Source organism: Mytilus trossulus, chromosome 7 (genome assembly GCF_036588685.1).
Source record: "Mytilus trossulus isolate FHL-02 chromosome 7, PNRI_Mtr1.1.1.hap1, whole genome shotgun sequence".
Lineage (NCBI taxonomy): Eukaryota > Metazoa > Mollusca > Bivalvia > Mytilida > Mytilidae > Mytilus > Mytilus trossulus.
Window position 1 is genome coordinate 27,629,567 of NC_086379.1, and position 17,621 is coordinate 27,647,187.

Here is a 17,621-nt window from a genome sequence, read left to right on the forward strand (position 1 = left end):
CAATCAATATTAAAATTAACATGACGTCTAGACCATTCATATCAATCAAAATATACTGTTGTCTACCACTTGTCTAAAACATCATTTCTTTTTGAATATCAAAACATGAAAACATGTCAGATAGGAAATCGGCAAGATCCTCAGGCATAGAAAAGGAAATGGCTTTGAAATGCTAATTTCCGTCATATAATGCTAAAATTTGACATTTTTACAGAATTTCTAACATAAACTTCATAAGTTGTCCACGGTTTTATCGAAAAAGAAACTAATATACCAAATTTATGAAATTGGGTTAGAGCTTTGGATATTGTATAAGACATCTTTTGGTCTTTGACCTTTGTTTATGGTATAAGACATATGTTGGAGTAACAGCTTTTGATATGGTATAAGATATATGTTCGAGTTAGAGCTTTGGATATGGTATAAGATATATGTTGGAGTAACAGCTTTTGATATGGTATAAGATATATGTTCGAGTTAGAGCTTTGGATATGGTATAAGATATATGTTTGAGTTAGAGCTTTGGATATGGTATAAGATATATGTTCGAGTTAGAGCTTTGGATATGGTATAAGATATCTGTTCGACTTGGAGCTTTGGATATGGTGTAAATAAAGGCAACAGTAGTATACCGCTGTTCGAAATTCATAAATCGATTAAGAAAAAAAACCAAATCAAGGTTACAAACTAAAACATCAAATATAAGAGGAGAACTACGACACAACAGAAACACAACACTTAAATGTAACGCAGACAGAAACGATTTATAATATAATAATAGCCTTTTTCCTGACCTGGTACAGAACATTTTAAGAAAAATATAATGGGTTGAAACTGGTTATGCGGCAAGCCAAACTTCTCGCTTTTATGGCTATGTTAGATATAACATTACAATGACAACATTACATGACAGAACTTCAATACAAATAAATGGGAGAACATATAGCACAGAGAAACACACAAATAATAGCTATCAAAAGGTACTATGTTTATAATTTAATACGCCAGACGCACGTTTCGTCTGCACAAGATTGATCAGTGACGCTTAGGTCAAAAAAGTTCGGAACCCAAAACCATAAAAGTTGAAGAGCATTGAGAACCAAAAGTCCCAAAACGGTGTGCTCAATACGGCTAAGGTTCTCTGCCTGGCATAAGAATAGCAGTATATCTGTTCGAGTAAGAGCTTTGGGTGTGGTATAAGACATCTTCTTGGAGTTACAGCTTTGGATACGGTATAAGATATATGTTCGAGTTAGAGCTTTGGATATGGTATAATATATCTGTTCAAGTAATAGCTTGATAGATATATATATTACCCGTGAGCATCAGCTGTTCAAGTAAGAGCTCTGTTGAATTTGGGGCTTATGATATGGTATAACATCTGTTCGAGTTAAGGTTATGATATGGGAGAGACATCTGTATGAATAAGACCTTAACATATGACAAAATGAAACGTGAATTTAAATATCATTTACATTTGTACATATATTAAACATAATCAGTTTGCATTTTACATAAAAATAAAGTGTTAGAAAGATACTAGTAACTCCAATTCCTTCACAGCTTTTTTTTCGTTTCACATAACAGTGGTGCCATTACATGTAATAGTTAGACCGTACAAGAATCATTTATTATTGATACATCAACTAACGTTTACCGTCATACTCATACAAAAGAATACCCGTAACTAATTATATATGCTATGCTAGACAAGTTAGCTTTTAGATTTTATGATATAATTATCTAAGCCTGACTTGGTTATAACTAGATTTTTTTCTTCTTCTATCTGTTAGATATTATTACTTAATGTATAAGCCTCGTTTGTTTGTACATATCTGTTCTTAACAGCAAATTGAATAAGCAGTATGAACTGAAAATGCACTCTTAGTTATTTTTTGAATTCGCAATTTTTCGCATATGTATTTCGCATGTCCCTTTGAATGCGAAATTCTCACAACAATAGAATATGGTGGAATTCTGTATATATATTATATGCCAATCTACCAAATTAATCACCTGGCTGCGTGCGCGTTCCAAGGATTCTATGGATTGTGGAGATTAAAAAGACAAGACATTTAACAAACTACAAAGGCGTTCAGTCTGGTTCAAACTGGTTGAGAGTAGAGAACGTTATACGTCTGGTGGCAGTATTTTCTTCGACAAGTGTATAATAAGTAAATGTTAATGCATGTTATATTTTAACTGAACTCAATAATCGAAGGTGATTTCAATGAAAAAAAACATTTTCAAATATCAAGATCTACACTCTAAATTTATTTTGTCTATTGCTAGCAAGTAACGCTCTAAAATTCCCTAAATGAAAGTTTTATTACATGACAAAGAAACTTTACAATATATCATCCCCTAGATATCATGAATTTTGTATTTATATCTTATTAGTTGGCCCTTGTAGAATCTAATACATTCTGTGTATCATTTCAAAAGCGTGCGCCAAACCTTTTTGATTGACTTAGGCCGTTCAAAACAATGAAAAATTCTATAACATAACGTTATTTGTATTTTGGTGTACGAAAAATGAACAGTAAAAGGTGTCTATTTGAGTATCTTGAACATTTAAGTTGTAGCTTCTACAGGTTTTATAACACAGTCTAATGCAGCTAAAGCATTCACGACAGCACTGCCTGTGTAGAGCCTTACTAGCGCTCTCTAGCCAATGCAATTTCATACGCCTTATAAAAAAGCTTCAATTATTGCGTGCCTATATCACAAGAACGTTGCATTATTAGCTTGTAATTGTGCGTTTTGATATACAATGTATTCATTAATTTCACCGTTGTCTGATATATATGTTTCAAGGTCGCTATCCTCATGTTAAACTCTAGACTATTAAACCCTCTGAGCTCTCTTTAGTTTTTATTGGTATATTATTTTCTTTCTATTTTATTCATAAACATATATATTGTTATATGATTTACGTAGTAATGTTTCTATATTCCGTGGTACTGTGAAATTATTTGTGAAATCCTTATCTTAATACGTATTTTGAGATATTTCATAAAAAAGAGTTTTATTTAATGTAGCATTTTTCGTCGATTTTTCATGCTCTGTATACAAATTTAAATCTGTCACAAGGAAATATATATCTGTATTTCAGGAAATAAATGAGATAAGTGCAGCAAATTTCTCAAAGTTAATCCTAGTGTGGTTGTATACAAAAGCTCACACAAACCTGTGGCATGACCTATTTACTGTAACTTGCCTTTGAATGAATTCAGAACTCTAAGAGTCTTACTATAAATAAAAAGAGGACTGTTAACTGTGGACACAATTAATAGCAACATCTAAAAAGGCAATAATACAAAAACAAAAAAAGTCCAAATCGATGACACTGTCAGATTGACAAGTTCTTGCTAATGACACATTTTATTTTTTGTAAAACATTAAAGTAAGCTGCGTCATTGTGTATTTTTACTCATGAAGCGAATGAAAATGAACATTAATATTGACTCCAATGTTGATTTTAACTCGATAAATAATAAATGCTTCGTTGGAGAAACATTAGTATTTATCAGAATCTAATAATAAGGTAATTAAGACATTTTTTAATTACACTTTTTCCATTTTCCTGAGAATGGACAAGTCTGGTAAAATATTTCAGCACCTAATCCAGTTTGTTCTTTTCCGCTCAGGGAAACAATAAATTTTCAAACTTTTAGATGACATTGCTGATATTTTCGCATGAATTATTTTGTTTCATATCAGAAAATTTCAGTATTTTTCGTAATATAAAGTCGTAATAGGACAAGTTAGCTATAGTAAGGAAAGGTACTTTAGTGCATAACTTTCTCTCCCACATTGACCCGTGAAAGGTTGGGATGGTGTTTAAAGCTCTCCATGTACCGAACCATTTCAAATTGGTAAAATAGATGCAAACATGACAAGCAGATACTTTAGATTCAAATAGTAATGTGAAAATTATTACTTAAAAATTTGAAAATATCGCTCATCTTGATTATGATTAAGTTGAGAAGACAAAAGAACATTAATCAGTCACTCATAGAAATATTTGTGGTGACAAACAGGTAAGACAATAGACAATAAGGAACAACCCGCTAATACGGGAACGTTTCACAAAATGAGTAACAATCACTTAAATTATTTATCATGCATTGGGATAGTACAGAAAATACTTACCTTTACTTACAATGGCGTTAATTTATAGAAAATGTTTTTTTTACTCTTATTTGGGGTTTTAAAAAGTAAGTATTCTTGCTGCATTTGAATTATATTATGTGTATTAAAACAAGTTTTATCTCATGAAAAGTATCCCTTTTGTGAGTGAAAGTTACTCGCTCATTTTGGTGAGCAACTATTCCTTATTTGGTGGACTGTCTACGACCTGACAAATGATGAAATGGGTTATAAATTTTCCTATTTTGTATTGAAATTCTAAGAATATTTTTCGGTTGTAATGAACTCCTTTTTTTTTTAAACATGCCATGAATAATACATATTATTGATTATAATTATTATTAATAGACACATTATACACAATTCATGCAATTCAATAAGATAGTGTGATATTAAAGGTCTTCGTGAAGCTAATCTCGTGCAGACACTACAAAAACGTGAGAAGACATCAAGGTTAAAAAAAACTTGGTTTTGCATTTCCTATCATGATTTCCTTGATATATGGTTACTGCTTACAAGAAAGCTATTAAAGATCATTAAACTAAGGGTTCCATGTAGTGAAGTGGAAGTTATTCCTCCAAAGATTTAAAACACGACACATGATCACCGAGATTATCTTTCCCACCAAATTGCACTGCTTTAATGTTTAAATTTACTTCTTTCAACCACTTTCACATCATGTAAGTATTATATAAATTCCGGGCATACCACTTATTTGGTAGATCACATACGAAGAAAGGAGGACAGGATTGTTGATACGAAAAATTGGATCATATTCGTCCCCTTCCAAATTATAAAAGAAAGATTTTTATTAGTTTCTACTACTACTCTCTTTTATCTTGATCAAGAACGTTTTTTTTTTTTTTTAAGTTTTATGTACATTTTGAATAACTTTATATATATATTTGTACGTTTCATGTAAGTTTCTACTGGTCTCTTGTCTTACTTAAGTTTGATTTGTTCTGGTAATTTTCTACTGTCCTTTTGTATAATAAAAGTACATGCTGAGTTTTCTACAGTTAACTTGTCTAAATGAACGTCGGTTTGGCGTAAGCCTCTATTATATTCACATAATCAGACTTAGTTTGTTTAAACACTACACCAGTCCGTTATAATTTAAAAGTATATTTTGCTCATTTCAGTTTGTTTTCTCTCTTTGTTTATTTTATTGTTTAAACTTAGTTTCTAAGTTATTGCAAACATTGTTTATACAAGTCTAAAAAAAATATTGATATTTTGAAGGAAATTTATAGAAATTTTAAGTATTATATATTTTACTGTATATCAAATATTGATAGTTTCACAGAATGGTAAAGTTAACACCTTCGTTTAACCAATCGAGTAAACCGTAAAGTAATACTCTCTCTTTTTTAGTATTACAGGGAACTGAAATTAATATTAAAACGAAACGAGGTAAAATTCAAGGATATTGAAAACTTGTAGAAATATCTGTTACAGTAGTAATTTATTTACCAATTACAGACAACTTGTATCTTGTGTGCAGCTACGGTAACCCTTTTTCCAGCCAGACTATTGAGGTATTTTTTTGTTAAACTCGAATTTTTCAAATGGCTATTATTTACTGTTCAATTAGATTCTTTCATATTCTGTAGTATTATATTCTTATATCAAGACTACTGCTAGCGGTAGTCCGAGATTATTCTGACGTCCAACGGCAGTTTTGTTTGACAAGCTGGGGCCGTGGAACGCCAGAGCTTGTCCCATATCAAAAATAGTCTAATTGCCCGTCCAAAATAGATGAGCTGCTTCGTCGCTTCTGATGCCAATTAAAGGCCATGGAATTAATCAAATTTGGTATCAATTTGTTCATTTGTCATTTATCTCTTCATTTGTCTCAGTTTAGTTTCACTGCATGTTTGCATTATATTAGTCTCGAGGCCGCGAAGTCTCTTGTAACTTGACGTACATTTGAAAATAAAAGGAAAGATTTCGGAGTCAATGGGTCACTGTAAAAACTGTATAAAAAAGAGAAAATAAAGGGTGGCAGGTAGATGAAACTTACATACCAAGCATCAGACTAATCGAGGACTATGCTTGCGGTTACATTGTCAACAAATGACCAGCTTTAATTTATCATCCAAGAGTTTGTGATTGAAAATGAAATTGTATATATGTTTCCCCCTCTTGATTTGAATGAAAATTTTAATATCAATTGAAATTTCTAGTACTAGTAATCATAATAAACAGAGAATGCAATTTAATAATGAATGAGATGTGTTCAAATTTCTGACATCAATTATCAACCAGACGACGATTTAAACTACTAGCCGTAGGTAAGGCCTACAGCCATGAACAATGCCCGTTTCGTATATCGAAAGGTCACGGTATGCCAAAAATGTGAAACAATTAAAAAAACTAAAAAAACAAACGACTGAATTTAGATTAAAAAAACACACAAACCATTAACGAACACTAAAAAATGTATACAGTCACAAACGACAACTACTGAGTTAAAGGTTTTTGACTTTTTATGTTCAATACTGCGATTTTTCATTTCATGTGGACGTTGCTATTTAAAATTTTAAGATAATAGGGAGATGTGGTATGACTATGAGTGCCAATGAGACAAGTCTCCATCCAAGTAACAATTTATAAAAGTAAACCAGTATATGTCCAGGTAAGGCCTTCAACACAGCAAGATATATAAAGGGCCCAAGAAAAATCTGCTTATTTCACGTAAACTTGATTGTTTGATTTCTTTTCAATGTAAATTATTTTTATTTGCTAAAACTTTCTCCATCTACTATGCTTTCTATATTTAACTTTCACACATATGTTTTTCTTATGTTGTACAATACCGTTACTGTCTACAGAGGAGAAAGTGTTGACACGGTTTTGCTTTTCCCAGACTGCTTATGATCTCTTATACTAAATCATTGGAAGTGTACTGCATGATTTGTCAAAAGCATGGTGATAGTATCTAATAGTAGAAATTTTTGATTTTGATTTTAAAACGTGTAGTAACTGTGAATACCCTTAATTTGTGTATATAGTACACATCTTATGGGTGTATCCTTTTCAAATTATTTAATAAAGTGTTGTTTTGTTGTATTGTTATATCATTGTCTGGGTTAAAAAAAAATCATGATTGGTAATTCCCAAAATAAGGAACCAGAGTCAAAACTTTGCCGTTGGTTCCTGTTTACAATAATAATTGTTTTCGTTAAATGCTGTTATCTTAGATTAGGCTTATGTTTTATCTTTTGAATTATATCCCATTTTACTATCCCAAAGCATACTGTAGGTATAGATCATTACTCAAAATAGTGTGGTAATCTGTAGTTCTTAAGGTGGTACCAAACACTTTAACTAAAATTAATTTTGGCTCGTTTAATTTCCTTGAAATTTTGATAAAGTATTTACTTTGACCCTTTGACAAAAATATAAAAAAAATAAAAAATTTGAACCAACCGTTTAATCAGAAAAATTACACTGGTTTTATAGCAGTTTGACAAACACTTATTTTGATAATTGAGAAGCTTTCCCTTAACAACACAACGTAATTAAAACATTTAGCTGATTTTACAGAGTTATCTCCCTGAAGTGTTAGGTACCACCTTTACATGTTTTTCTATTGAACTTTCCGGGAAAAAAGTCTCATAGGTAACAGTCTCGTTATTTCTTTTTTTTTGGAAACTACAATGGTTGCAAAACGAATGCAAAAGGAAGTCACACGGACATGTATGTATCTAAGTTCATAAGGAGATGTGGTATGATTATCGACAAAACAACTATCTACATAAGTCCAAGTGACTCGGATTTAAGCAACGGTATATAAAACCCGTGCCACATACATGTAATTAGCTAAAAAGACCCCGACAAGAAAAATTGTGATTCAATTCAAACGGGATGATAACTGTCTCATTATTGCAAAACAATAAATCAAATCAAATACGACAGACAGACAAAAACCAAGGTAGCCGATTGTATTAAAATGAAATTCATTAGTATTCTTCTAATCTGATAATAAAATACTGATGTTTTGCACAAGCATGCAAAATTTCAATCGGATGGTTACCTACTAATAATAAATCAATCAATATAACATTTTGTTTTAATATCTCTACATTGTATATTACAAATAACATTATTTCGTTCGCACGAAACACATTTATGCCTGAACCACATTCAGCACAACGCATAATAGTAGCTACTTGGTGTCTGTTTTAGTAGGCGTGTGTAAATAGTTCCTAGTGAGATGTCTGCTTTCGGATGTTACTAGGTAACCTTATTTAAGTTGAGGTTGAAGTGTCCTTTACTTTATGGACTATACTTATTTTCTTAATGCATTTGTACTTTGCATTTTTGACATGTCTTTTGAATATTTGAATTGTGCTGTGTGTATTGTCACGGTTGCGCCTTCTGTGCATAATTAGTTATTTGCGTGAATATCTTTATCTTGCTTAAAAATCTAATGCTATGATGTCATTAAACTCATTGACTTTTGATAAAGCTTGTTTGGTGTCGTGTCCATGAAAGGATAATTGTATTTCTTATCAATTACAATTTCGTTCGACAGACATATTTAGTTTGTACCTTCCTTTTTATTATTCTCTGATATTCTCATTTTTTGTTTTTTTTAATTTTCGGCTATATTTCGTCCAAATGTTTGTAATTTGTTCTACCTGCTCTGAAACATGACGACTACCATTTTTGCATAACGCATAAAGTTAGTGAAAATCATCCATAAGGTGCTGATAGCATTTTTTCAAACTGGTCCCACCTTAACCGTGTAAATACATAAAACATAACCTTTCAAATATCTATGTACCACACAAGGGATTCAAATATTGGATCTTTGTGAAAAAATTGTTTGCCTTTTGAGTGCCATAAGCAAAACTGTTGTCTTGCATGCAACAAACCATATGCTAGCTATCTCTATCAGGGAACTTTTCCCTATTCGAAACGCGAAAATCGATATTGCTCGGCTGTATGTCGACCAAGATACAGTGGCATATAATGAGAAATATGAGGCGGTCTTACAAAAACTAAGCTATATATGTGGATTCAGTCTTGGTTTTGATCGGGGTTTAGATACTCGCATAGGAAACCTTGCAATCGCCTTCTTCCAGAGATTGTATAATTTCATTGTCGAGCAAGTGCAAATAGTTTAATTTCGTTAATCAGTTTAAAACTACACGATTTTTGCAAGTGCAAATAGTTTAATTTCTCAAATCAGTTAACTTCATGTTTTTTGCAAGGAACGGAAAAACAACTGCATTATTTCGAGGGAATTTAAATGATATGAATTCTTTTGACGAAATACATTTTGATGAGATGTCTCGATTAAATGAACGAAAAACTGTTTTTTATCAAATCATCTGTCGACTCGGGGACAATTGTCAAAATTTACATTATATCATCTTATAACACTACTGTGGCTTCATTTATTTTCGTGGGTACCAATTGTCGTGGTTATTTTAATTTCGTGTTTTTTGGAAAATTCTGGAAATTTCTAATTCGTCTTACATTTTAATAATCAGGGTTCCCCTGTACCCACGAAATCCACGAAAGTTGGTATCCAACGAATATTAATGAATTCACAGTATAATAACCTGAAATGATGATATGCTTTAGAATAAATTGTATTGTTAAAAATAATTGTGATTTCTATTGGCATTTTTATTTCCGAAATCCGAAAAATCCTTGTTATCTCGCATCATATTTCATGATAAATTTATTTATCAACGAATGTCCATTTAGTATATATCGCATCAATCTTCATAATATAACTTTCACAAAAAAAACATTGTAAAATGGTAAACCTGTTTACGAAAAAGTATTTAAGCAGTAAATGTCAGTTTCAACATTTATTTCTTCCTTTTTTTCAATTCTACAAAAAGCATACAAAAATATTTTAGCGCCGAAATCAAATGTAGAAGAACAAAATTTTTAAACATTTATAACGTTTATCAGATTGAGAAATGCCTTAGACTATAATTGACTAAGGATTTTTTTTTTATTCTTGTCGTTTCTTCTTTCCATTTGAAAGACTACAAGAGTGACTTAAAACGGATTCCGATATGTGTCCATAACAAAAGTGTTTCTGGAAAATCCAATTAAACGTAAAACCTATACTTCACCAAAGTTAAATTACATTTTCAACCAGTTTATTATTACCAACTTTAATAGCTTTATAAATTGATGTACAGAGTGTGTTAATCCTCTATAATATCTTGCTGTTTCAATAAATTAGGATTTAATGTAATATCATGGATATCATTTAGTTAAACTTCGTTTATGGCGGATGTTATACATGTTTTTTTTTTTGTTTTTTTTATAAAAATTGCACTTAATAAGACGTACTGTCATTTTCAACATCAACGCCAATTAAATTTTCCGAAATTTCTGCGATTATTATGTACATGTATGTAACAAACATTTGTTCGCTTGTTTCAATTCTATCTCCCTAAGTAACAGCTTAAAATTTATTTATTTTTCAAACAAGCAATCCTTTCAGGTCTAACATCACCGAAACTTTAAAAAAAAATATGAAAAAAATCCTCTAGCTGTTGTTCAAAATTAATTGTTTACCAGGTTCCCCCATTGTATACAATGTATATGATTATAACATTTAGACTTACCCAAAATCCAAAAATGAGCTATCATTTTGCTTATTTTCTGTTCAAAAGTAAAAAATAATCCATCCTAGAATGAATATAAAAATAAAATAATTCCGTCACACATCTTCTTTACCTTCCCATGACAACACTTTGTACGTAAATTAAACCAGTATTGACAACTTTATACTTTCTAATTTAATGGATTTGCATGAATATTTTAAATTGTCAACCTCCTAGCTAAAATTATGAATTGATTTTTCCAGTTTCAAAAATCTATAAAATAATAATGCGTTTGGAATAGGTAATGTATATAAAGCTTCTTTGATCGACAGCTTGTATTTCATAGCGTTATGACAGTAATGGAATCGAAAGCTATATGAATTCCCTATCCATGAAAATGGAATTGTCTTGATAATTCATTGAAATTAAAATTCTTTTTTTTTACAATTTCCTTTCCAATCCAAAATAAAATTATTGGAAGAATGTATATGTCAAGCATTAAACAACGTATTTAATTATTCATGAAATTTATTCTTATAAATCGTAATATCAATTCCATAATGATTGTTTGGTAAGATTATTGTATGCTTTATTATCCTTATTGCTTGGACAATCAAAGTAAATGTTTTTCGTTTTCCAAGCGAGAGAGAAAGTACAAATATTTTGCATTCTGTATTCTGAATTCCACTTATATTGGAATTTTGTGAATAAATGACTGTACCGGCTCTTCTTTTTTATGGATTAATAATGATCAGCAAATATGTTATATCAAAATTTGTCTTCGGCAATTTATAATTGTACTATAACAACTAAGACAAAATTTTAATATAACGAATACAAGATGTATCTTTGGTTTATGGCCAGCAATACCAGCCCCAAAAAAGCTATTTTCCAATGAGCTTCTACCAAGAGAAATAATTGGCCAAATATTGACCATTGTGAAAGTCTTGTAGAAATGCATTTCCAAATATCATAATTGATCACTGTTGGGGCCTTTACAGCTTGCTGTTCCATGTGAGACAATGATTCGTGTTGAAGAACGTACTTTGATCTATAATGGTTTACTTTTACAAATTGTGACTTGGATGGACAGTTGTCTCAGCGGCATTCATACCACATCGTCTTATATTTTAATAATAGAGGGAAACACCAGCTATGACAGCTTTGTGTTTAGTCTCATTTTATTTATATACGTTAGACACAATCAGATTAGGTATTATTAACACTCGAAAATTGGGTAGTGCATGCGGGCATTTCTTTTAATTTGCTTCAGCCTTTTTTTTAGGAAAATATACTGTTTACAAATCTACATATGATAAATAGGGATTATTACTTGATGGTACTTGTAGTAATATTTTATGGTTGCTATCCTTGACTATCTTGTTTTGTTGAAACGTTTGAGTTGTTTCTTTTGGTCAAAGGACTATGTTAAACCAAATAATTTTTAATATTTCAAAGACTAAGATGATATATACGGAAGATATGATTGAAGAAAGAAATAGAAAAGAAATGGACGGGAAAGAATGAAATCAATAACAATTTAACAGACGAATAGAAGAGAAAGAAAGAAAAGAAATAGTATGCGGTTATGTATCGAATCGTTTTGATTTATTTTCTTTAATGTTGTAACGCTACGAAATGCATTGGATAATTGTATTAAAACTAAGGAAAGCCACGAATGCCATCTATAAAAATCATTTACATCTACAACTGGGATATTTGAGAGGTAAACCTATGGGTTATGTCTTTTATATATCACCTGTCGTGAAAAAAAGTATATGCATAAAATACCGAGGTCCATAAAAACTAATGAAATCAAAAGTTTTTAACCAACGGAACGAGTGGAAATACCTAACGAACTGTTATGTTTTAAAATTTAATGCTTTTATGAACCAAAAACAGAAATCTAAACTTCGAAAATTGTGACAATTTATTAGAATTATAAAGGACAAACTGGATTCTCTCTGATGTTAACCTGTCAGCTATACAGATCATATACCGTTGTAAAAAAAACTAATATTTAATGCTTCCGTAACAAATGTACATATATACAATGTAATGTAAACTAATGTGTTTTTCTGTATAGCTTTGTTCAACTTCGGTGATACCAGAATAAAATAACTAGCTGTCAGGAAAACAACTATTATATTTTTGGCTTGGTTATTTCTAGACAAACCTCCCATTTGTGAATTATAGTAAAGCATCGTATTCCTTATTGATAAGACTTTCATATTTTGCTTTCGAGTTGAATTGTCTTATTAAAAAACGAGAATTTTGTTGCGTACATGTATATCACAGCTTTTACAGATTCTTGCTCCCGAAGATCTTTGAATACATGTATTGACTTTAAATTGTCAGATAGTTGTTATAATACAAGTTATTCGTTTAACACGCTCTCTGTGTTCTAAGTTTGTGAAAAGAACAATGATACAGATAACTAAGGGAGTTGCCAAAAATAAATCTGTAGTTTCACATTAAAAGGACTTTTTTCCATTTCGTTTCATAGTAAAATTCTGTGAAAACTTATAAAATTTTTCGAAAAACTAGGTAAGTTTTTGAATAGTGTATCTGAGTGATATCAAATTGAAATAACGAGCTCTTTAAATTGTCATAAATAATCAATTAAAATTTGCATCGTAACAACTCCTATAAGTCTCAATAATCTAATGGCGAAAAAAAACATTAAGTAATATCGGGAAATGTTCATTGTAAATATACCACGTTGCTGCTCAAACAAGAGTTCATTTACCTGTATACAAAGTTAGAGATACTCGAACACACCTGGAATGCTGTCTGACCCAAAAAGGATAATATTGTTATACTACAATAACAGATCCGAAACTAAATGAGATCTAACTTATGACAACTGAATGACATACATTTGTAAAGAAAACAGTCAATGACTGATGACACAACAGTCATACAAATCAATTTTAAGGTGTTAAATATCGACATTTTATATAAACCCACTATGAATTGACAGCGGTTAAAATTCTTATTTAAGTGCAATATCAAAATATAAACAATTTTAAAATGTATACCAGCAAGGTTTCGTATAAGTAGGTTAAGTGCTTTCGATTAATGTGAGCATTCTTAGCTTGGTGTCGTTTTTATAAGGAAATGATTGTACACCGGGTCGCTGTCCCGGGTTAGAGGAGGGATTGTTCACAAACATATACCTGTCCCTAGGGCAGGAAGGAACCTTGTAGTTCAGTGGTTATCGTTGGTTGCTGTCTGCCATATTTTTTTCCTCATTTATATATTAACCTTGAATCAGGTCATTGGTTTTCGCGTATATATGTATATGCAAATGAGACGACTCTCCAACAGAGACGATATGACGTAAAAGTTAGCAAATATGTTGTCTGCTATTGTCGCTTTGACACATTCCCCGTTTCCTTTCTCAATTTTACGGTCTTAAACCATAAATAAAAACAATACCACAATTCTATAGCCTGTTTTCCTATTTTTCAAAGAAAAACTGTATTCAAACCAAACTTACCAGTGTAAAGTGTGAGAGACATAAGCATTAGGTATTATGAAATGTATCTGTTCTTTTTTTCTGTTAACAAATGATGCTCTTACAAGTAGAAGGTCTTAGGATAAAAAGCTTTTAAATGATGTTTCAAAGTTCACAAGATAAAATCGAGAGCGATCTATGGCTACAATTAATGATCGGAACCGTCTATGAATGCACTCAATAGAATAACACCGTATAAGTATTATTCTAATTTTTACATCTATGCTAACACATTCGCTTAATTTCATTGAAAAACATTCAAGCGTTTCTTAGAGACATGACGGTAACAACGTTTATTCATTAGATCCATAGTTTAATTAAATTTGTTTCCAAAAGATCAAACATGATAAAAATCGTCCTGTAATTGGAAATTGGTGATTTTTTTCATTAGTCATTAGTTTCATTAGAGCAATAAGTAGCAAGCCTATCTCGCCAGATATAGCATTTTGACGAGTAGGGCAAGGTATTCACACGAACCTTGTCTGGCAACTTTACGATAATTTAACAATGCAACCGTGGTATGATTGTAATTTGAAATATTGAATAAGAATTAAATGCTTCCTCTTTGAATGTATCGACAACGGAAATGAAAATATTTTATTTACTACTATGGATTATAAATCGTGATATATATCTGATTGTTTGATTTAAATACGTGTCTTTCTACTTATAGAACTTGTCAATTTCTGAATCCTGCGCCTTACTTGGCTGTCTGCATATCTGTTGATTTAGATTTTTGCACTATTGCATAATGCTTAGCAAACTATCAAGTCTGTCTCTATTTCAACTAAACTAATGGCAATCATACCACATCTTCTTTTTTTATAATGTATTATAAAGGCGAAAGTTTTTCTCGTTATGGAAGATTATCATCGAACTAAAATACGATAGCATGTAAGATCTTGTCAGCATTACTCTCGGGTAACTGCGCATCTACAAAATCTTATATATAAACAATGAGATGTTGACAATCACAAGCTTCCCTTGAGTTGGTTAAATTTTGTCACATGCGAATGTTGCAAATGATCATGGGTAAATTGTCATGATTGTCAATACATTTTTATTGTTGCTGAACACTCATTTGGAGTTGATGTTATTCTTAGCGAGTTGCTAATAGGCAGTTTAAACCGATCACCAGACTTTACAACAAGTTTTTAATATAACTGATGATGAAATATATGCTTACTTTTGCGAAGCACTTCTTTAGCATACACGTCTGGTGAAATGATTGATATATGTCAATGAGATAGCAATCAATTCAAACATTTAAAGGTCAATATTCGATCTTTGTTTATATAGACAACTTCACAAGTGTCTTTACTAGTATATTAATCTACCAAGCTCTAAAATGCGTCTATTATATCATAGACGGATTTTGCCATGTATTATTCTATATATAGTATATATAAAAAGTTGATAAAAACTATATCCCCAAAGGGTGAAAATTTTTAACTATCGCCTACTGAGGTTAAAAGATCTCTGAATTGTTCATTGTCGTGTGAAAACACAGATAAAACCTAAAAGTTCGTTTTTACTGATAATCAAATCATGCAGTCGAACAATCTATAGTTGTTCAATGTAATTATATGCACTGCTACTGCATATCCATTTAATGAGCTGTTTAAACCAGTTCTTTGTCTAAAATTTGAACAAAAGAAAGAAAAGAAAAAACACAACTCTATATTGTTCCAGGATTTATTCTATCAACCAATTTATTTTTTTTGGAAAACTTTAAGAGAATCAAAGATTTTTACAACATAATCATAGCTATAACCATTGTTATTCGGCAGAACGAAAAGATAAAAAGAACACTAAAAAATAAAATTCAACAACTGTCAATCGATAAATCATATTTCATATCATGTATCATGCACATTTAATATCACAATCTAATAAAAGGCTTTTTAGAAAATTCACAGCAATGAAACATTTTTACTTTTAGTATTATTTCAAAAAATGCAAACTGCTTTTGCAGACATGTGCGTATCGAACCAACCGTTTTGGCATCATCATAAAGCATCCGGAAAGGTCACAAGTAATTGAAAATGTATCCAGCAAGTTTTGATTTATTTCCGCAATAGTTCACAAGTATTTGAAAATGTATCTTTCAGAAGTTGTGATTTGTTTCGTAAGTGTAACCATGCAATAATTTTCATGGATGTGATAAAGCTGAGAGCCTCAGATAGTTAACTGCTTATAATTTGGCAATTAATTTTCAATACAACAAATGCAAGCAGAATATTAAATCCTTGCAAAGGTTTGTAGATTTCGTCATTGCATTGCGGTTCCAATTAGGAAACGATCATTAATTTCAAATTATGGGGAGGGTTATGGCTATTTCATATAAGAAATGATCTTAACTCAATTCGATATCAAATAAATTGCGGTCATGCAGATGACAAAAAAAATTATTCTGAATCAAAATTAAGTGCTAAATTTTGAGAGAAAAACATAATTTGATTAAAAGCGTCGTAAAAATAAAAAATAATATTATCGCGCTTTGTGCGTATGCTAAAAAGCAAGACACAACTTCTCTACAGTTTGCTTCAACCAAATGTTATGAAACATCAAGTCTGAATTTGGATGGCGTCATATTTACCGTTTTAGAGTAATGTCCCTTTACAAATGAAAAAAATATTGAATTTACTAACTAAAGCCTCAACCAACTCTTATGAAACTTATACACAATGCTTATTAAAATACAGATGAAGTTCGAATTTAGGTGGCGCCACTTTTACAGTTCTTGAGATACTTCCCTTTATAACTTTATAATGGGCATTATGTTTTTGTCTGTGCGTCCGGATTGTCCGTCCGTCCAATGGTTTGTCCCTCCGTTCGTCTGTGCTGCAGATTACAGTTTTGGTCTTTCGGGTTTAAGTTTTTGGTCAAGGTAGTTTTTTTATCAAGGCAGCATATGTTTTTCTAAGAAGTTGAAGTTCAATCAACTTGAAACTTAGTACACATGTTTCCTATGATATGATCTTTTTAATTGTAATGCCAAATTAGAGTTTTTATCCCATTTCACGGTTCACTAAACATAGAAAATGAAAGTGCGAGTCGGGCATCAGTGTTCTATGGACACATTCTTAAAGCTGTTTTCAGATAAATCCAATATGTTGAATAAAGCACATTAAAAGATTTAAAGGTGCTTTAAAAATGTATCGTATATATGAAATATGATATAACCTGATCAGGACTAAAGTCTATATTATTTTAAACTTTGCTGTTTTTTGGTTTGTTTTTTTAATAAAACCCTTTCTTTTTTAAAAGAATAATAAACATACCAGTAACCTTTTCAAACATCCTGCTAGCATAGAACTTCTTTCATGAAAAGCAATTTAAAACCTTAATCTTAATTGATTTCT